The following is a 21,803-nucleotide window of genomic DNA, read 5'->3' on the forward strand; positions in this document are numbered from 1 at the left end:
AGCTGGGAATTGAACCCTGATCTTTTCCTTTAACTTTTATTTGAAGTATAACACACAGAGAGAAATGTGCACAGATCGTATTTGCACATCTCAATGACTTTTTAATGTGACCACATCAAATAACCTAGACCAACATGAAAAAGTGAAATAGCAGCAGCATCCCCAAAGCCACCTGGTGACCTTGCCCATCACAATCCCTCCTCGGAGGTCACCACTTCTTGACTTCTAGCACCCTTGATGAGTTTTGCATGCATTGTGAGCTTGATGTGAGTGGAATCATGCTCTTTTATGTGTGACTCCTTTTTCCTAACAGTATGTGGGTTAAATTTATCCGTGGTGATGCCTCAAATGGGTCTTTCCCTTTCATTGCTATGTATCTCATGGTAGAAATATGTTCAGAATTCATCTGTTCATTATTGATGGAATTGGGAGTATTTCCACTTTGGAGTTATCATGAGTAGTGGATTTATGAACATTGTGATGCATGTCCCTGGGTGGACACAAGGATGGATTTGTGTTGGGTTTTTGGGGAATGACAGGGACACAGGAGCACACATGTGAACCAGGGGCTCCAGTTTTTTCTAGCACCCATTTCTGTATAAATAGACAAAGAAATTAGCTATTTTATATATATATAAAATTAATTCCATATCACTGGGAATTAACATAAGGTCCTGAAAGGCTCTGAAGGAGAACCAGGATTGAGATTTGAGCCTGAAATATTCTGGTCCAGCATCACTGAATCCCAAGTCCCAATTCAGGCCTTCAGGGCTTCATGAATCTTCTTGAAATAAGTTTAATGCAAAAGAAGCACTGCTCTAAAGTGTCCTGCATCTGTGATTTAACATAATTCCTCTCATTCTATAATAGGATACCAAAAATCATATAACAGAAGTACAGATACTCCTGTCTAAACCATCAACAAAAGAAACAAATTTTTCATAAGATAAAAATTTTAATAAAATCCATCTTGACATTGTGCATACAAGATTTGCCAATATTCTAACAATGGTTAGAATGGTTAGAATCTTATTTTAGCAATAATATTCTATTTCATTTGGAAGGATGAAAAATAGCTATTGTATTAATAATAGCCCATGGTTAACTATGACCCCCATAAACAGGCTTTTCCCCTTGATTTGCTGGGTCATCCTTATCCTTCACATCTGTAGCTCCCAAACTGTTCTTCCTGGGAGTCCAGTTTGGGTACTGGGAAAGCTTGGTGACCTTAGGCCTGAGAGAGATCTAAAATGGGTGCCTACTATTGACAATTCTAGGTGACAGTGATTGTCTGAGGATGAGTGATACGGTAGAAATTGTGAATGTTATATACACATGAGGATGGGTTTCAGACCCTATGTCTATTTATTCTTTGACCTTGAAAATATTGGTTCTGAATCTCTGCTTCTTTATCTGTCAAAGCTTTCCTCCTCTTGCATGTTGTATATCTGTGGTACTAGAGTGGGTGCGATCCTTCGCAACATGGCTGTGAATTCTGTAAAATTTAGTTCTTTAAGTATTGAACTACAAGGTTTAAGATTATTACTTGTTTATTTATATTTATGACTGTTTAATAGCTGCACCTCCATCTGGAAATTTTATAATGAAAACACAGGTACAGAAAGATCAAAACAATTCGCCTGATGTAAAAGCAGGCATCAAGTGAAAGAGAAGGAAAGAAAAGGCAGTGTAGCCTTCAGACTTCTAGCAGCCGAGAGAAAAGGGGGCATTGCTGTGGACTGTGGAGTTCTGTTATCTTGGTTATCTCTGGGTGGGAGGCATTTCACATCAGGAAGAACAAATGTCTCTGCTCTCGGCCCCTGGAAGGATTTGATACAGGAGTCTTTATGTAAGGTTATTTTAAAAGGCAAGGAAAAAAAAAGAAAAAAAAAGATCCCAGAGCAGCTTTTAGGATGGCTACAGAGACACACCCCATCTGGCCATTATTTATATTAGTCTAATAATATTTGAGAGCATCCACAGCTCCTCCCTCACAACAGAGTTGCATTACGGAAGATCACTTCGCTGGTGGCACGTGTGCATTCCAAGCCTGGCTCTTCCATTCATCTGCTGCGTGAGTTGGGCCCATAAGTTCACCCCTGCGGGGGCCTAGGTTTCTCTCCTGTTCAGTGAACTCCCCTTGCAGTTCTGAAAGCCAGTGTTTTTCTTATTCTACACGTGCTGAGCCAAGAACCATCTGAAGAGCTGAGAATCATCACATTGGGTGGGTTTCTCCTCCCCTTGCCCCCATCTTACAAACAATAAGCACAGCCTCAGGGCTACCAGGAAATATAGAGGAAGAGAAAGGGGGACACTGGTCAAGAAAACCAGCCCTGGGATCATTTTTGTTTTCTGTGGGAGAGGAGAGGGGTGATGCGTGCCCAGTAGAGGTTATGTAAGCTGCATGCTTTCTCTTAACACCTCGTGTACATGGAATTCACCATCTCCTCTCCGTCTGGCCTCCTTTCTCCAGCTTTCATTCTGCTCATGGAGTGGATGACCAGGACTTCTGTACCCCTTAGCCCATGCGTAGGTTCTCTGACTTTCCTCACTCACTCCTTCACAAGTCACAAACCGGTATTTCCTTCCCATGCCCAGGTTCAATAGATGTAGAGACGAACCTGGTACAGTTCAGCACTTGCACCCTTCACTAAAGCTCACACATCTCTTTCTGCTCCCTCCCTGTCACCAGAGCACCCCAGACATGCCCACAAACAGGATGAACCTGCAGAACTGCAGAAGTCTACCAGAAGAAGAAGAAGAAAATAGTTCTGGTAGCTCTGAGGCTCCTGCTTTTCCTGTCATTTGGGAATGCAAACATAAAGTCCCCAATTAACAACCTTTCTTATGAGGCTTCAACTACTCATGTCATGAGTGGGTAATTCCAAGGTAGTGAGTTGTTGATAAACACACACCTCCAAAGTGCCTAGTTTCTACCTGGCAATTCTGATCATAATTACGTTGAAATTATATAACTGCCAATTATCCTGCTGTGTGAGTGGTGTAAATAAGTATGTTCCTGCTCTGCAATAATAAATTTGAATGACATGGCTAGTTAATTAATAGCCATTGGAAATTCACTGATGGCCTACCAAAACAATAAATTTCTCCTCAAGGCGGAGAAGAAGATACTTGGAGTTTGTTCCATTTGGTTTAATGAAGGCCTTCATGCAGACATGGATAGTCCCTGCTCTTTGAATTGGGAAAGTGAACCTCTGCTGAGTTGGCAGCAAGGATTCCTTAGACTTTTCTAAAGCAGAACTCTGACCCTAAAGGTGATGAGGCCAGGCTTTGTCATGGCCTTTGTGATCTGGGGACAGTGCTTAATCCCTCTGAGCCTCAATTTCCTCCTCTATAAAATGAGAGGGAGGTCAAATGATGGGGACCTCGTGCGGTTGTCATGAGGATTAGATGGTTACACATACAGAGGGTGCTATAAGCCCACAAACCTCTCCAGGGTTAGCTGCTATCCCTGACCAAGAGAAAGAGGAGAGCCCCGCTTCACAGGCCATGTGTATTGTGTCCTCCTAGGGCCGAGTCTGATTCAGCTGGGTGTGAAGCGCTGTCGAAGCAGAGACTTGGTCACGCTTCATCACTTGAGGGTGGCAGATTGAACCCAGCTCTGAACTTTTGCCATTTTCCGAAGGGAGATTATAACTCCATCCCCATCAGGAAATAAGGGGCGTGGCTTGAGATGTGTGAGAGGAACAGATTACACCTAAAGAAATTTAACTCTGGAGAGATTACGTTCTCAGCCTTGCCTTTAGCTGAGAAACCAGCCAAGAGAGAACAGTCTAATAACAACTCCGGCTGGCTGTGCAATAGAAGGGCTCCTGCCTAGCAGCCGGAGCTGCCCTGTTACCAACTTTTCTGAATCTCTCTCAGCTCATTCTTCTTACGGGTACCTCACTCAGGCAGGAAAATCCCCTGGGGGAGAAAGGGTGACGGCACCCAGCAATTTCCAAAGAGTGTCCACACTAGACTCAGAGGACTTTCGAATACGCTTTGGCCAAGAAAGGCCACTTTTCCTTAAGACAGAAAATGAATGCCACTGCTTGGCTTGCTCTTTGATGCATGTGAGGACTGCACCTTGACAAATAGAAAGCTGCTTTTGGGAGATGATAGATTTATATTCCAAAGTACTGCCTAACTTGTAACCATAGTAACAAACAAAGCTATTACATAAAATAGCTTCACCATGTGAAAGCAATAATTATATTAACCAGATGGGAGGAAAAAGGAGAAGGAAGTCTGATCAATGTGGAAGGCACCAGTAAATTGGATTGAAAATGCATGACATTTTCCTAAATTACATCTCTTTGGGGGAGGGGGCAGGAGCCCAAAAATGAGGAGCCATGATCAAGTTGGGAGCAGGCCCCACCAGGTGGCAGCATGCAGAAGTTGCTGAAGCAACTCTTCTGTTGATGGTTTGTGGGCTCCGGAAGCCAGCTTAATACTTCTGCAAGGCTTGATTTTAAAGCACCAACCCCTCCCATCACCAATTCCGTGGGGAATTTCCCTGTCAACGCTAACAATGTGGAAATGGCCCAAATTAGACTTTATTAAAGAGCATGTTGGTTGAGAAATATGCTAGTTGCAGTAAGCAATGTGAGCTAAATAGAATATCAGCGTGATCTGATGAGGCCTAGAGTCTGTGATATAGATCAGGGCTCCCCATGGACTTAACTCCTGAGTTTCTACCCAGATCACTCCCTCTAAATGCCTGGTGCTCAAACGAAGCTGTATATTAGAATCATTCAGGACACTTTAAAAAGGACTGGTACCTGGGTCCCACCCTCACCCTTTCTGATTTCATTGTTTGTGGTATATCCTGGGCATTGGGATTTTTAAAAATCCTCCAACTGATTTAAATGAGGTTTGTAAGAGTCACATGGATAGGAAGCTGTTTATTAAGATGGAGGTGATGCTAACTAGTCACAGTTGGCAACTTTGGGAGCAGAAGAAGTCGGAAACTTTCTCATGAACTGCCTTCACTTTAGCCAAGTGAGTAGTTCAGTTCAGTTCAGTCGCTCAGTCATGTCAGACTCTTTGCAACCCCATGAACCACAGCACGCCAGGCCTCCCTGTCCATCACCAGCTCTCAGAGTTCACTCAAACCCATGTCCATCAAGTCGGTGATGCCATCCAGCCATCTCATCCTCTGTCGTCCCCTTCTCATCCTGCCCTCAATATTTCCCAGCATCAGGGGCTTTTCCAATGAGTCAGCTCTTCACATCAGGTGGCCAAAGTATTGGAGTTTCAGCTTCAGCATCAGTCCTTCCAATGGACACCCAGGACTGATCTCCTTTAGGATCAGTCCAAAGGGATCTCCTTGCAGTCCAAGGGACCCTCAAGAGTCTTGTCCAACACCACAGTTCAAAAGCATCAATTCTTCAGTGCTCAGCTTTCTTTATAGTCCAACTCTCACATCCATACATGACCACGGGAAAAACCATAGCCTTGACTAGACAGACCTTAGTCGGCAAAGTAATGTCTCTGCTTTTTAATATGCTAAGTTGGTCATAACTTTCTTTCGGCCTCTGTTTAATTATTCTTGCTAGAAAACACCAGTTAAAGAGCACAGAAAGTGTCATCCTGATATATCAGATTGCACGTTTATTGTAGACTGTCAAGGACCCTTCCCTTGTTCGCCAGAAATCTCAGTGAAGATGCCTCCTGTAAAACCCTGGCCAGTCAAAGCTATTCCTTTACAGGAGTGGGAAGATTACACAACACAGGTGCATCTCAGGGAATCTAAATATCTAGCTAGATCTTGTGTAACTGGACCCAGTACGTCACAGAACACATACAGGCCAGCCCTGCGAAAAAATGTGAAATAGGCAAACCTGCCTTTTCTTCTCTGGCTCCTCCCTCCCCTATTGCTTCTCCTCCCCTAAGACCCCACCCAGGGGATTTTGAGCCTTCTCTCTTTTCACTCAATTTTCAATGTGACCTTCTGGTGAATGAAATAATGGATTAATCAGAGAAAGAAACTCCCCCACCCCTTCATGTGTAGAGCCCTGGTTGTTTGATAGACGGCACACTTAGAGCTCTGTTTCATTCAGTTTTTACACAGGTGTATAGAAGCCAGTATTAGCTCCACTTTATAAAAGAAGAAACCAAGGCTTAAAGAGGCTAAATACCTTGGACTTGGTCCCATAGCTAGCAGGTGTTAGAATGGGACTTGAATCCACATCTGTGTGAGCTGGAACTTTTAATCCTACCTTGAGCTGCTTCCTTCTCTGCTTCTCAGAGCTGGAGGTTTCTTCTTGCTTCGCTGTCCAATAGGGAGCCACTAGCTATGTGTGGCTATTTAAATGTAAATCTAAATTAGTTAAGATTATATAAATTGTATATTAGTTAAAATTATAGAAATTAAATAAAATTAAAATGTCAGCTCCCAGACTTGTGGACACAGTTGGGAAAGGAGAAGGTGTGGCAAATTAAGACAGTACCATTGAAACATATACTTTAACTTTTGTAAAACAGCCAGTGGGGATTTGCTGCGTAACACAGGAAGCTCAAACCAGGGACTCTGTGATAACCTAGAGGAGTGGGTTGGGGTGGGAGATGGGAAGGAGGTTCAAGAGGGAGGAGACATATGTATATCTGTGGCTGATTCATGTTGATGTGTGGAAGAAACCAACACTACTGTAAAGCAATTATCCTCCAATTAAAAATAAATAAAATAAAATGTCAGTTCCTGAATCACACTAACCATACTTCAAGTACTTAATATGTATGTACAGATAGATAAATAGATATAGAGAACTAGTGACTACTACATTGAGCAGTGCAGAAAGCAGAGTATTTGTGTCATCATAGAAAATTCTACAATGCTTAGTAATTACCTGTCAAGTCTTTTCAATTGACAGATGAGGAACTAAGGGCCAGGGAGTAGAAGTGACTTGCCTCAGTTCTCCCTTGCCTCACCCCTGCTCCTACCAGTGGTCAAGCAGGGGCTAGAACCTAGCTGCCTGATGCTCACCCCTCGCAGTCTCCACACTAGACTAAACATGCTACTCAAAACCGGTCTTGAACGTTGACTAGAGGAAGTCAGCACAACCTGGGAGGCTGTGCATTGGCTGTGCTGGGTGGCGAGAGTAGCCGCAGGGAGGAGATCTTGCACGCTGCCTTTCGAAAGTGGAGAAGGAGCTCCTGAAGCCCCCAGTGTTATTGCTGCTAACGTTGAATCACAAGGGTGTGTATAATAGCCAGGAAACATCTCTGCACTCCTTGATCTGTCAGTGAAACCAGTGCTGCCTAAGCACTTCCTCCAGGGCCAGTGCTGGGTAGGTGTGTGTCTTCCCTCTGATGTCTGGGCTATAGTCAGACAGCGTCTCTGTCAAGTGTCAATGCTGGGACTTCCCTGGAGATACAGTGGTTAAGACTCCAAACTTCCAATGCCAGGGACACAGGTTCAATCCCTGCATGGGAAACTAAGATCCTATATGCTGCATGGCAAAAAATAAATAAAAGATCACTCATATTTTTAAAAAATGAATAAGAATCTAAAAAGAAAAGAGTATTAATGCTTGTGATCTGCGACACAGCTCAGGAAACATGTGGTAGTGCTTCTCATGGTCCGAACTGAGAAGGACAGGCTCCAGTTATGAGTAGGACATGTCCCTGTCCTGTGGGATTCCAAATTTAGAGGAACGTTAGGGCCTGGATACATGGTGAACTGGAGAGAGCCTCAGCTTTAGAGTTAACAAATCTGTGTGCAAATTCTAACCTGGCCACTTTCTGGAGGATGACCTTGGGTAGGATACACAGTCTCTTTGATCTTTCCCCCCTCAAGGATATAGTCACAATGGCCCTAACCAGGTGGTAGTTTCTATTATTAGAACTGACATGAGAAATGGGGTCTGTGGCCAGATACCTGTCTCAAAGTAGGTGCCGAAGAAGCCTTAGTTCCCTTCCCTCCCCTTCATTCCTGCTTCTTTCTGGCTATCCCACTAGCCCCCAGAATCCTCTGACATTTCTCCATTCAAAAGGTGGATCCTCACTTTAGGATGTCTGAGATTTTGAGTCTTTACTGCATTATTTTTCTAAATGGCGGTACTCCCAGGCCTTGGTTTGCATGGATTTGCTAATTTCTCATTTGTTAACGTGTTTGTGGATTGCTTCCTAGACAAGTGAGATGGTCAATGGAAAATTCATTTCATCACTCTTATGTTTTTAGAGCACAGAGGAGCAAAATATACACATTTTGTAGGGAAAGAGGCCAGCCAGACTATAAAATATTCATTCATACCTCCAGTATCTACTAAGTGCTTTCTGTGTTCTGGATACTGTGCTAAGCATGGGGCGTGCGGTAACTGGACATGAGAGACAAAATTAAAGTCGTGAAGGCAATTTTATAAGACACAGATGGAAAGAACACCTTTATATTGTTTGTTGTGGATATAACTCTGACTGTAGATATTTGTAAGGAGGAGTGTTTGCCTTATTCTTCCAAATCTGGGAAGACTGTAAATGTCTTCTCTTTCACTAGGAGTCTGCACACCATGACTTTCCCAATGGACAAGTACTTCTGGAAAGCTCCCTTCCCAGAGCCTGCAGCCCTTTTTCTTGGAATCTAACACTGCCCTTTATGTTTGATGCTACTTGAGTCCAAAACGATTTCTTAATTCACAAAATTATCACACAATGTTCCCTGGTCATGTAAAGTCTGGCAGATTAGCACAGCTGCCTGAAGAAGGAAATAATTACTTGGCACGTGAGCCCCTGTTCGTTTTCATGATCCTTTCCTCATCAGTTGAGTGCCGAGCATCTTTGGAGTGTCTTTTATGTACCAGATATAGTATTAGACTTCAGGGTATGGTCCTCTTTCTGGAAGATTCACCATGTGGAAGGATGACAGACACCAAACAGAAACACTTGATCCATCAGCCTAAGTTCCACAGGAAGGGGTGACCCTGGGGAAAGGATGGTCAGTTGTTAGGGCTTGCAGAACAGTGAGATGGAAGGACAGGCAAGAGGAAGAAAGAAGACTCTCTAAAGAGAGAATAGCATGTATAAAGGATATATATGCCTTTTGTTCAGACTCTCTTAAATAGACTCCCACTCCACAACTGTAACTTTGAACCTAAACAGTCAACCTAAAGGGTTTAAGTAGGTTCTATACTTAACCAAACATGTGCTCACACTCATTCTTTACCCATGTCTGCTGCTAACCAATGGCAGCAAAACAGAGAGTATCTTCCTTCTAGCATTTGCCTTCAATTAGGGCTTCCTTTCCGTCTTGCACCTGACTCACAGTGAAACAGAAAGACCTGGAATGAGGTCGCTCATTGATTCGGTCTCCTGAGAAAAAGGACAGTGTGACCTGTCACGTGGTGGGCAGGAGGGGGTGGTATGTAGTTGGGCTGACAGTCTCTAAGAAATGTAGAAACAACAAGAGGACCTGGCAACCAGGAGGGAATGCCATGATGGCACCCAGTTTCCCCCATGCCTTCCCAGGAGGGCTGGGTGTAGGAAGCTGGGGTGGAGGGGCTGGTCACATGCTTGTTCTCCTGCTTCTGGGAACCGGAGATGTGACCAAGAGCTCCCTGTAACTCTCCAAGGAGTGGGTGTGGAGGCTGTGGAAGTGATGGTGGGCCAGGGACACCTCCTTGAGTCTGAGTACTGAGTGGCTGGGCTCTGAGCTCACCTCAAATCCCAATACACAGAAACCACAAAAAGAGGGCAGATTTTTTAAAGCCTTGATGCAGTGCTCCAGTGAAACCTAACTGAAGCAGTTGTTCATAAGAATAAATCCTTGAGTTCACAGGACAAAAGGAAATACTCTTTGTTATGGGGAAGAAGTAGACATTTTCAAAGCACGATTTCTTCAAACTTGTTTCTAAAACTAGATTCTGGTGATGGTTAAACTACTTGATAAATTTACTAAAAATCATTGAATTGGACACTCTCAGTATGTGGAATTTATGGTGTGTAGTTTTATCTCAGTAAAGCTGCTTAATTTTTTTTAATCTAACAAATCTTAATAAATCCAACCTGTTAATAGATCCTCCAACCAGTTCTCTACTGCCTAGAACATTCAATAGGCATTGCCTTAAGCAAAACAATGCAGTCAGTGGACTATCGTCAGTGTTCCTAGAACACTTGTTCTATCCCATTCCCACCCCTGTGACCTCTCCCCACATCAGTTGACTGAGACCCTCTTCTTGGGTCTCCACCCCTCTTGTTTCCACGCCCCCTCTCCTGCCCCTGCCAAATTGCTAAGTATTTTACTTATTCATTAGTGAATGAGTCCATTGCCCTGAATTAATTCTTTAATATATTTGTACTTTATGCCTGTCTCTCATTGTAGAATGATTATTTTTAGATCCTCATTTGAGGGATTTAAAGCCTAAGGGGAAGGGCTAGAAGAGAGTTGAAGAAGAGGTTGTTTCTCATAAGAACCTGGAAATTACACCAGGAAGGCAGCCTTGTGTTTTGTCTACAAATAAAATCAACAGACCAAGTGTGATGAAAGATTGGGTTGGTCCAATGTTCTTGGACTTGGCCATGTAAGTGGCCTTGGGAGCAAAGGGTATGCTGCAGGACTGGTCCAGCCATTTCATCCATCCATCAGTGAAGCAGAAACAGCCAGGTGCTGCCAGAGCTAGCTGTAGTCATACAAGGGTGATTTATGTTGATGGAGAGGGGCTTGGACTGCTAAATAGTGACATGACTAACAGGATGGGGATGCCTTTAATTAGTTATTATGGTGTCATACTTTTAAACCTTTAAAAGCATCACCTGTGTATCAAGATAAAAGTGTTGTGATTCCTTGCAGAGAAAATTGGTTGTGGAACTAGCCAATCTAGGTTTGTCCCGCCTTTGTTGTTGTCTAGCTGTGTGACTCGGAGAAGGCAATGGCACCCCACTCCAGTACTCTTGCCTGGAAAATCCCATGGATGGAGGAGCCTGGTAGGCTGCAGTCCATGGAGTCGCTAAGAGTCAGACATGACTGAGCGACCTCACTTTGACTTTTCACTTTCATGCATTGGAGAAGGAAATGGCAACCCACTCTAGTATTCTTGCCTGGAGAATCCCAGGGACGGGGGAGCCTGGTGGGCTGCCGTCTATGGTGTCGCACAGAGTCGGACAAGACTGAAGCGACTTAGCAGAGGCAGCAGCAGCTGTGTAACTTAGATGGGCCACCTAATCCCTCTGAGTCTAAGTACTCTCATCTCTTAAAATGTGGCTGTACCCCCAAATACACAGGGCTGTTTTGAGGCAGGTGGTATTCACCTGTTTACAGATATTATGAGGAGTAATTGAAGTCAAATAAAAGCATTTCTACAAGTTAAAACACTCTACAAGTAGAGAATATTATTGTTTACTCAATCTTCCCGATCAATTTCAGAAAAAGATAATGTAGATGGTTATTACCTATCTATCTGATGGCAAAGCAGGACATTCATAGCTAAGTGATTTGTCTACCCAGGATTAATATTCACATCTCTTGCTAGAAACATGAGCCTTTCTGGATGGCAACATTTTTAAGATTCAGGGTTAGTTTCCACTGTGATTCAGGAAATCTAGATGGGGGACGTCAACACTGACATTTCAGAACCCTTCCAATTAGTCTCAAGAGTTGAAATAGCGCTCTGTTCAATACAACCCGGAGTGTAATCGTTTGTTGGTAATAACCTAGCCCTTGTTTAGCTTCATAGATCTAACTTTGAACCTGGACATCCCATGGACAAAAACATCAGTTGCTTTTTATTGGCATGTTGGGTGGAATGGCTCCACACAGCTAGGAAACAATTTTATTTTCCCCTTTGCAACTCAATTATAAGGCTGAAGGGCACATATAGATTTTTCTGTGGGAAGCAAAGGGCTTTCAGGCTTACTTTATTGGTAGATTTTTGCATCACCTCCATGGTGAAGGGTTAGCTGCTTTTAAGAGGCAGAAATGCCCGGACTGAAACAAAGAAAGGAAAATAGTGATATGTTCCAGTTCGCCTTGTGAAAAAGAGGGAGGTATTCTAAACCTTGGCCTTTCACTCCTGTCAGACCTGAGGCTGTTTTCTTTCCTGAAGTTCCGTGAATGAAACGAGAAACCCTGCCCAGGGCCCGGGATGGTGGTAAGAACTCTGAGTTAGGAGCCGGAGCCCTGGCCAGAGCACTCTCCCAGCTTCAACACATGCTGAATTCAGAACCTTCAAGTTCTGTTCCTCAATTTCTACCTCTATGAAATGTAGGAAGCAGACCAGTTGCTTTATACATGCCCCTTGATAAATATCCTTGACTCTATTTTCTATAGATTTTCTAAGAGTACTTCCATTTATTTATGTGTGAGAGGATTCAATGTTGTGATAAAGTTTTCGAGAAGATGGAAAAGCAGGAATAAATTTTGGCCCTGGGATTACTGCTCATGTGGACCTTGTCTACTAGCCCACTGTAGGTACGAAGGAGCTGGTCTCCAGTGCATTGACACCTGAGACTTAGTGCTTGGTGAGAGACTCTTCTTCTCTTTCTGGTATTTTTTTTTTTTAATTCTTCAAATCCAAGAAATGCCCAGATGCCTGAGTACAGCTCAGCTGAGAATCCACAGCGGAGCTAGCAGATGCATCCGGTATGATGTCTGGAACAGAGCAGGTGGAATATTGGGAACCACTGTCCTTGCAGTGATGATATTTCCAGTCAGTTTTCCAGCCCAGTAGAACTGTCGATGGCTGGCATGACTTCTCGGGACATGTTTCGACCTGCCCTGAGAACAGTGGTGTGAGTAGACCCCTCCCCCATCCCTCCCGGAGATCAGGATGTCAGACACCTCATCCACCGTGGGCAGAACAGACTGGAAAGGACATCCAGTCCAAGGGGAACATCCTTTCTCCCCTGCACTGGGTTGTTTGTGTACAGCAACCTTAGAACTCTCTGTAAAACATAAAGGAAAATAATGCTCGTCTCCAACACCAAGCGCAGCATAATGGCCCCAGTACTGTGGCGTTTGGCAGAACCACACGGTCTTGTGTGGGTAATAAGCCTGATAATCAGTCTGCATTGCTGGGGCAGTGATGAGGGGAGGGTCGAGAGGGGGATAGAATGGGAGAGAGACCACTCTGGAAATGAATGTTTAATCCAAAGGATTATTGTTGGAATCTCTGGAGAAAATGGCTTCTGAATATACAGAGTTTTCAATGCAGTTTAAAAAAGGAATGACTTCTGGTTTTTCCATTTATTGTCGCTTCCCCAGGCTTATTTTTAGTAGCACTAATAGTGCCGCCTACCCCTGTACTCATTTTCTACAGATTTAAAAATTTGGTATTATCCTGTCTCTCTAGAGGTGCCTTCTATTTCTAAAACATTAGTACCATGGAGGGGGGAAAATAGGGCATTTCTGAGAAAAAGGAGCCTTGGATATTTGCATTCCATTTTGATGAGTATTTTTGCTTCTTGCAGTTCATTCTGAATCAAGGGAAAGCATATTTAAATGGAGATAAATTGATGCCAAGGATCTCTGGACACCAAAGTCCCCTCTACGCCTGACACACAAACAACACAGTTAACTGCGGCATGAGTGTCCCCTCAGAGCTGGGCTGATGGTGTCTCTGATGCAGGGGCTTCACTGAGATGGAATAGGGAGAGCTTTGGGCCAGAAAGAAACCACATGAGCATGTGGCCTATGTGCTTCTGGGTGGAAACGAGGAGTGCTGAGCCATCAGGCAGACTCCAGGCTTAGAGGCCAGCACCAGGCATTTCTAAATAGAAGAAGTCAAGAAACCGCTATCATAGCAGGACCCTCAATACACATTGTGCTTCCGGGAACAGGATTCTGACAATAGAGCCTGCAGCTGAAAAATTACAAGACTTCCAGTCGTAGCTGCAGACCTCAGTGGCTTTGCGAAGACCTGTTCACGAACTGGGCGGCTTTGCCCAGTTACACATGGGAACTAGAGGGAGAGCAGCCTATATTCTCTCTCCCTATTGGCTCCTGGAGTGGCTGATTATTTCTCAAAGTTACCTAACAATGTGCATCCTCAGCTCAACATGCTTCCTGTTATAAAGCAATGATTTTGTGACCACATGGTTATCTGGGTTCTTACAGGGATAGTACAGGGCAAGTTTTGAGAAAATAATGCTGTTAGATTTCTGTGTATGGCCTCTCCTAGCTCAAGGAATTCACCAATAGCCTAAAATGATAGGTCTGGAAGGGACCAAGAGAGCTTTTATATAATTCTTCCCAAGTGGCTCAGTGGTAAAGAATCTGCCTGCCAATGCAAGAGAGGAAGGTTGGGTTCCTGGGTCGGGAAGATCCCCTGGGGAAGAAAATGGCAACCCACTGCGGTATTCTTGCGTGGAGAATCCCATGGACAGAGGAGCTTGGCAGGCTGTAGTTCATGGGGTTGCAAAGCGTCAGACATGACTGTATGACTGTGCATATTATGTAGTTGAGGTCCCTGAGCCCAGAGAGAGGACCTCTGGCTGAAAGTCTTGTACAGATGTCCTGCACGGGTTAATAGGCTATGCTTCTGGACTCTTCCATTACTGAATTGAGTAATAGGTCATATGGATCCTGTTGAGGCCCTGGCTCAACAAGGCTCTCTGCCTTGGGGTGGGAAGGTTCCTTTTCTGTTAGGGTTGGAGTAGGAAATAATGAAACCAAAGCTGATATTGACCTAGCACAAGCTTTTTTTGGTGGCCAAAGAAGTGAGAAGCCGAAATAAGTTCACAGATCAACTCCTCACTCACCCAGCAAGAGGGGTTTAATTTTAAAGAGTAAAGACAGAGGAAGAGGAGTGAGGCCAAGGATGGGGAGGTGTCTGCCTTAGTCTACCGGAAAGGGGCAGGACTTTTTCTGAGGGGGTGGAGTGCTACCCTCTTTCAATTCTTCTTTGGTCCTTAATGTCTTATCATGGCCACTGGTAGGTGTGTCATATTTACTATGCTAATATACTCAAATCAACATATAATGAGACTGAGGGTTTGTGGAAGTTCCTTGCCATCTCGGTCCCAGCTGGTTCTATCTAGGCTTTTGTTGTTGTTTATAGCTTCATATATTATCTCTGGACCCTTTAACTTGAAGACTGATGTTAACTTACTTGAAGTTGAGTGAGGTGGCAGGTTTTGAGCAAGGACATTCCTGCTAAAGGTAGGGGTGGGAGAAGACTTGATGGTTTTTGAGCAAAGACCTGAAGGAACTCTGGCAACACCTCCACTGGTTCGAAGACAGAAAGGCTGCTGTGCTGTGCGTTAGAAAGTCAGAGATTCCACTAGCCCCCATGACTGGTTCTTCCCTCTGCTTGGAAACTCCTACAGGCTGAGTATCCCTGAGTCAATTGCTTTACCTCTCTATGCTTCGTGTACCATGTGTATCAAATGCTGATGTTGCTGGTGATGGTGATGATTATCAGTCCCTTCCATAGTGGTTAAAGAAGAACCTTTAGAGTCAGAAACCTGGGTTCAAATTCTGCCACTTCATTATTCCAGATGCTTGGAGCATTTGGAGTCATGCTCTCTGAGCCTCAACTTCCTTGATTTTAAAATAGGGATAATAATTCCTAATTCATAAAGTTGTTGTGAGAATTAAATGATAAAATATATATGTAAAGCTTTTAGCCTGTGCTCAATAAATGGCCACTGTTCTTATTATAATCACCAGTAATAATAATACATTCAGAAGATGTAGGTAGAAGTCCTTAAAAAACCCTAATAAGTGGTAAAAATATTAGTTATTATTAACTAATAATAGTGACCATAGCATCCATCCCAAGCTCCTGTCAAGTAAGATTTCTGCATATCAAGCAGCTAGATCAGCCCAAAGCTAAGACAGCTTAAACCACTTGTTTGCCTCTGACACAGTCTGGTTATTTCTGACATGGCCAAAGAGACCACAGAGGGCATTAAGCTGCAGAAGAGAAACTACAAACAAGATTTCCGAGAGGAAGAGATTTCCTATAATGGTCGGGACCACCTCCCTGCCAGTTTGATTTCCTGTGCAGATGAGTATGTTGAAAAGATTGATGTGGGCATGACCTTCAGACCCTGTTTGGAAATTACAGGTACAAATGGTACTTTAATGGTACATGTGGCAGTCAGGGGGTTGTGTTAATTACATTTGAATAGCGAGCTGGTGATAACTCACTAGCTCAGCCCCTGGTAGTTAATTTTGTTACATCCAGGGGAAAATTCTGTTGGGGTCTATGAGTAGCTGTGGTGCAATTAGGCGGCCAGAAGGTTTTTGTCGGCACAGTTGCTATTGATTAGTATTTACTTTTAAAAGAGTAAAAGCTATTCCCTCATGCCAGAGCTGCCTAATCTGTCAGGGACGAAGCTACACATTTCAGACTTGCATTCACAGGCTTTTTCATATATTATGAGCCCTCCCCCAACTCCAAAAGAGTCCAGTATAAAAATTTCCCCAACTGGTGTTAATGATGCACAAATAAAAGGCATATACCACAGCCAAGATCTCATTAAAAGAGGGAAGTCTTCTTGTAGATTTGCTTATTTATTTATGAAACGCCTCTGAAATATTTATAAATGCTTTCCTGATATTTGTCTGAAAATACGTTGTAGGGCTTCTTTTGGTGGAAGGCAGTGGGAGGGGGAGAAGAGAAGAGAGGATGTAGGTGGAAGAAAGAGAGGTGATTTGGCCCAGCTCCTTTCTGTAGCAGTGGATACGCCAGGGTATACAATGTGTCACTAGGGGGTGCCCCAGGAACCAGCAGGCTAACCGGCTCAGCACAGGTGACCCACTCGCTTGGATCTCTTAAACAGAAGCAATGACAATCACGAGCACTCTGTTTAATTTTCCTGACAGAACCGGGGCAGATACAGACGCTCTGGAGGCCTTTATCACTTCCTTCACTTTTAGAGCTATTTATTAATTGAAATAATAGTTATGCTACCCCTTGCCTCAGACCTACTTTCATCTGTTTAGCAGTTGCTTTCTACGAAATACAAAAGAGCTCAGCGATGACACCGGTGTCTTAATTAACCATTGAACACCTTCTAGAGCAGCTGTCACAACTCTTGTCACTTGAAAGAAAGCACAGTGGTTCCTGTTTAAACACACACACACACACACACACACACACACACATATACGGTGGCGGGGGGGGGGAATTGATCTAATGAGCTGTCTTTGACGTGCGTGAAGAATTACATTTTTTATCATCATGCTTTGCACTCACAGAGCAATGCAAATTAGGGAATCTCAGGCCACTCTGAAAGAAAGCTGTGAATTTACTTTTCTCCCTGCCTTTCAGAAAAAGATCATGTTGCACTGTGGCTCAGGGAAGTGGTCCAAGATCAAAGATGATAACAGGGCTAAGATTTTGTGTCAGTTAAAAAAAGAGGAGGGGCTGATGTAAACTTATGTAACTACAGTGTTTCCAAGCCTTTCTAGCCCTGGGGTGTGAATGAATCTTATTAACATCAAGATCAGAGCCTCAAGCCCTCACCTGTTAGCACAGGTAATACAATCCCTTACAAAACTCATCCCAACCTCAGCATTTCTTTGAGTTCCCAAAGGGGTGTTTTCTGTCTGTTGAGGAATTAGCCTAGGCTTCCATGACCAGATTGCTTGCTATTCCACCTTCCACTAGTGTCATCACTGTGGACTTGGCCCACCCCAAACCACACCACTCTTATTTTTCTTGAGTGTAACTTATATGCTTCTGTTTCTTCTCATGATTAACTGCTGGCCCAGGCTACCAACCGGTTCAGATCTTTCATTACTGTGACAAGTGAATAGCAGTCTGTGTTGAAGTGAGGAATATTTCTGTCTCTGGGTTCATAGGAGCACATCACCATAGTAAAGTAGTTTGAGCCCGGAGTATTCTGGAAATTGATAAGAGAATTCTTTCAGTTTGTACACATAGCCCTTTTCAAAGTATCTACAGCTCCTGGGAAGTAGGTCTGGGTGGGTTTAAACACCAGCCCCCATCATGGAGGGCTTCCCTGATAGCTCAGTTGATAAAGAATCTGCCTGTGATGCAGGAGACCCCAATTCGATTCTTGGATCAGGAAGATCTGCTGGAGAAGGAATAGGCTACCCATTCCAGTATTCTTAGGCTTCCCTTGTGGGGAAGCCTCGTGCTAGTAAAGAATCCCCCAGCAATGCGGGAGACCTGGGTTTGATCCCTGGTTTAGGAAGATCCCCTGGAGAAGAGAAAGGCTATCACAAAGAGTTGGACATGACTGAATGACTTTCACTTTCACTTTTCACCATCGTGGAGTGGGGGAGCATCTTCCCATCTGACTCTCAGAATTGTGGCTGAGTCTAATTGGCCCTCTCAGGTTTTCCCTTGATGACCCTTGTTTTTCATCCCCATCTCCTGACTTTCTTCCGCGCTCTCTTCAAGCCATCATATTTGTAAGTACACATCTGAATCTCCAGTGTTCCTAAAGATCAAGTACACCTCCCTTTTTGAGGAAACTCCTTAACCCTCCTGCAAATTAATACTTACAGGAAAGACTTGTCTGACACCACATACCACGTATCTGCAGCTCCATCCTATCCCAGCGAGGACCTCCAGATCATAAAGGTAAACCTGGTAAGAGAGGAAGCTATTGGGAAAATCCAGAGTGAACCTTGGGACAGATAAATGTGCAGATGGCATGATGATTGACTCATTTCCAATATATTACTACAAGTTATGTAGGGAACAAGGACATGGAAACGAAGTAACTGGTCTGAAAATTCCTCAAGAGCCAAACAAATGCTGTTCCTGACACTAGGCCCCAAGTCCAGACTTGGCACATGATCTGAGAATGCCAGGAACATCATGGCAACCCAAGGGTTGTCGTTATTGGCCTCTTATTTTTCAAAACAAACAAGATACTTGATTAACACTATATGCGAATGCCAAATGCACCTCTGCAGGCTTATTGAATCAACAGAACAGGAAAGTATTTTATAGCAGGAGTTTGCCCTGGAAATGCTAACGTGTTACAAGGTAGTATACTCGTTTCTGCCTCATATAAATCACCCTAGATGAACTTGGAGGCTGGTCCTCTTCTATTTTTCCTACTTCCAAATTCAAGGTCCCTGGGAAGATCATTACCCCTGTAATAACAATTGCATTTCTGTTTCTTTCTTTCTGTGTGTCCTCGTCTATGAACTCGCATTGGGATAACATGGTGCATTCTGAATGGCAAGTCTCTGAATTTTCCACCTTGAGCTGCACAGTGATTGGAGAAGGAGTCGGTGGAATAGAATAGTTTTTGCCAGTTGAATTTCAAAATGAAACAGAGCTTTGACAGTGGGTACCAGGTCCTATGCCTTGGGCCTCAGGCACCTGAGGAGGCCTTGGTCCTAGCTCTAGTGGACAGAGCTAGGACTCTGAGGCCCCTGATGCTCACTGGGCAGGATGATTTCATAAGGCATTTATATATATATATATATATCTTATGGGCAAATAGGCCAATAGGGCCCCATGCATGTGTTCATCACTAGGAGCAGTGGGTCCTGCTCCTCTCTGCCAAGGATACCCCCAGGAAGACAGTGTTACTTAGTTTACTTTAAAGTTGCAGGAGGAGAGTCTGGAGGTGGATTTTTCTTGCTTCTTGTGTAATAAGCCTCCACTTCCAGTGACCTGGTCCACTCCTCAGGAAAGAGTCTATGCTATCTTCTCCTGGGGCCCTCCAGAACAATGAATAGACCTGCTGGGCCTCTGCTTGGTGCCTCATGAACAATGGTCCCCTTGACCTTCCCCTGGGCTGCAGGGTTCAGCCATCAAGGTCAGGATGGTTCCCTGCACACACCGTAGGAAGACCAGGACTCATCCCCTCTGTGAAATGCTTTGGATTAGCCTACTTCCTCTCCACAGAGCTCTTTTTGGTTTTTCGTGAGCTTTTTTTTTTTTTTTTTTGGTTTTCGATTTTATTTAATGTGTCTAAGAGAAATCTCCTACTAGCAGCTAATAAATTTGGACATTTGCATCTCTCCCTTTCAGCAAAGAGCACGTCCCTCCATTCAGAGCTTTCTGCAGGCAGATATAGAAGGGAAGGAAACCCCTCTGCCTGGGAGTGGGCTGATAATTCTCCCTGCCCTGAACTCAGTGACCTCACTCCTCCCCTGTGGGGTTCTCGGTAACAGGGACATCAGCCAGCATTATGAAGCAGGGTTTTTCCTCTTAGCCTTCACTAAGCATGTGCAGCACATACATTCTGCCCCACTGCACCTCACCTTACCACTGTCTCCCTGAACAGGTTTTTAAGCCATCATTCAGCTCTGTAGACATGCCTACAACACAACATTGGGTAGAGTCTAAATGGGAGCAGGCCTAGCCCTGTTGCTTCCCGAGGCCTGGATTCTAGATGCTGAAGAATGTAGATGCCAGCAGAGTTCTTGGGTACTGAGCTATTTTCACGTGTGAAAGGAGATTCCCTTCCTTCACCTCGAATGACCTTACAGGAAGCTGATCCACAGAGCTCACACATTCCCACTAGTGAGGAGGATATCTGGTAAACATTGCATGGCTCTATGTTTTTTACAGTAAGTCAACATTTGAGATCAAGATTTTGCTGTTGTCGTTTAGTCACTAAGTCATGTCCAGTTCTTTGTGACCCCATGGACTGCAGCCTTCCAGGCTCCTCTGTCCATGGGATTTTCCAGCCAAGAATACTGGAGTAGGTTGCCATTCCTTCTCCAGGGAATCTTCCTGACTCAGGGATCAAACTGGCATCTCTTGTATTGGCAGGTGGATTCTTTACCACTGAGCCACCAGGGAAGCCCCAAGATAAGTAGATGTTTTTCCTGTTCAAATGCCCAGAACCTTCACTGCACAGCCAATCTGGTGACCATATGACACAAGTCAAATATCTTTGAATAGGTGAGATATTAGAGGCTAAAATGTGCAATAGAAATACAGAACTCCATTGTTACAAGCCTTGTTACTGTTTAAGTTTATTTATAATGTTGTCTAATTCGTGTTTCTTATGGTACAACAGCAGACGAGAAGAATCTGATTTGATGTAATTGATTACTTTTTTGGTTCCCAGACAATGAGCCAAGGCACCCCAGGCATTGCAGCAAACTTGAAAGAGTGCTGGGAAATACTTTAAATAGTTGAGGAAAATATATCAATTCCTGACATCTGTCAGACAGCGTGTGAACTACTAGCTCAAGGTGGCTCATAGTTTCACTATTGGAATGCATGACATTCTTCTCAGTGATGTCATACCTTTGCAAAGCTAGGGTTTGGGCAGTTGCTGTCATGTAAAGCAGCACCACATGGTACAGTGTGGAGCAGGAAATGAGGGTGGGGGTTTCCAGGCTAGTGCCCAGGTTTGAGAATTTGTGAAGTGCCCACCAGGCACATGTGTCTCCTTAGTATTAATAAATATTTGTGGTTATTTCACAATGAAATGAAATATGATTTTCTTTACATTTATTGGATTTATTATTTTTCTGAAAAACTACTAAATTGTTAGAACGTAACTAACTTATTTGGATCTAATTAGTTAATAAACTCAACTGTTGGGCATTTCTTTTTAAGTTGGGGTGTTATAAAAAGTTCTGATCCATTAATCATGAACAAGAATGTTTTGGGGGACTTCTGGGTCAGGCAGTACAAAAGGTAAATAATCAATATTTGTTACTGAATAAATGATAAGTATTTAATATGTGTCCATTATGTGACCTCAAAGCTAACTGGATGACTTCAAAGCTAAATGTATACACACACACATGAGATCTCTCTGCTCCAAGGATTTGGGGGGACAGGGATAATATTATAGTTGTAGCGTGTGCCATGGCCAGGTATTATACATGTAATCCTATTGTATTTGTATAAAAACCTATGAGGAAGGCCATATGGTCTGCATTTTATGGCTTGTGAGATACTTTCAAGAAT

At 43.7% G+C, this 21,803-nt stretch overlaps 1 protein-coding gene across 2 annotated transcripts in view; it reads left to right on the top strand.

The window, feature by feature from the left end:
- RORA (RAR related orphan receptor A) overlaps nt 1-21,803 on the top strand; it is an 807,747-nt gene that overhangs the window by 335,731 nt on the left and 450,213 nt on the right. Inside the window, exon 1 of one of the 2 annotated variants that reach the window (XM_027971773.3) lies at nt 1-21,803. This exon is cut by the window's left edge and continues 335,731 nt beyond it; it is cut by the window's right edge and continues 65,755 nt beyond it. The exons of the other annotated variant lie outside the window; for it this stretch is intronic. The gene's annotated coding sequence lies outside the window, so the exon portion shown is untranslated. 2 annotated transcript variants of the gene reach the window in all.

The sequence above is a fragment of the Ovis aries genome, chromosome 7, assembly GCF_016772045.2.
Source record: "Ovis aries strain OAR_USU_Benz2616 breed Rambouillet chromosome 7, ARS-UI_Ramb_v3.0, whole genome shotgun sequence".
Lineage (NCBI taxonomy): Eukaryota > Metazoa > Chordata > Mammalia > Artiodactyla > Bovidae > Ovis > Ovis aries.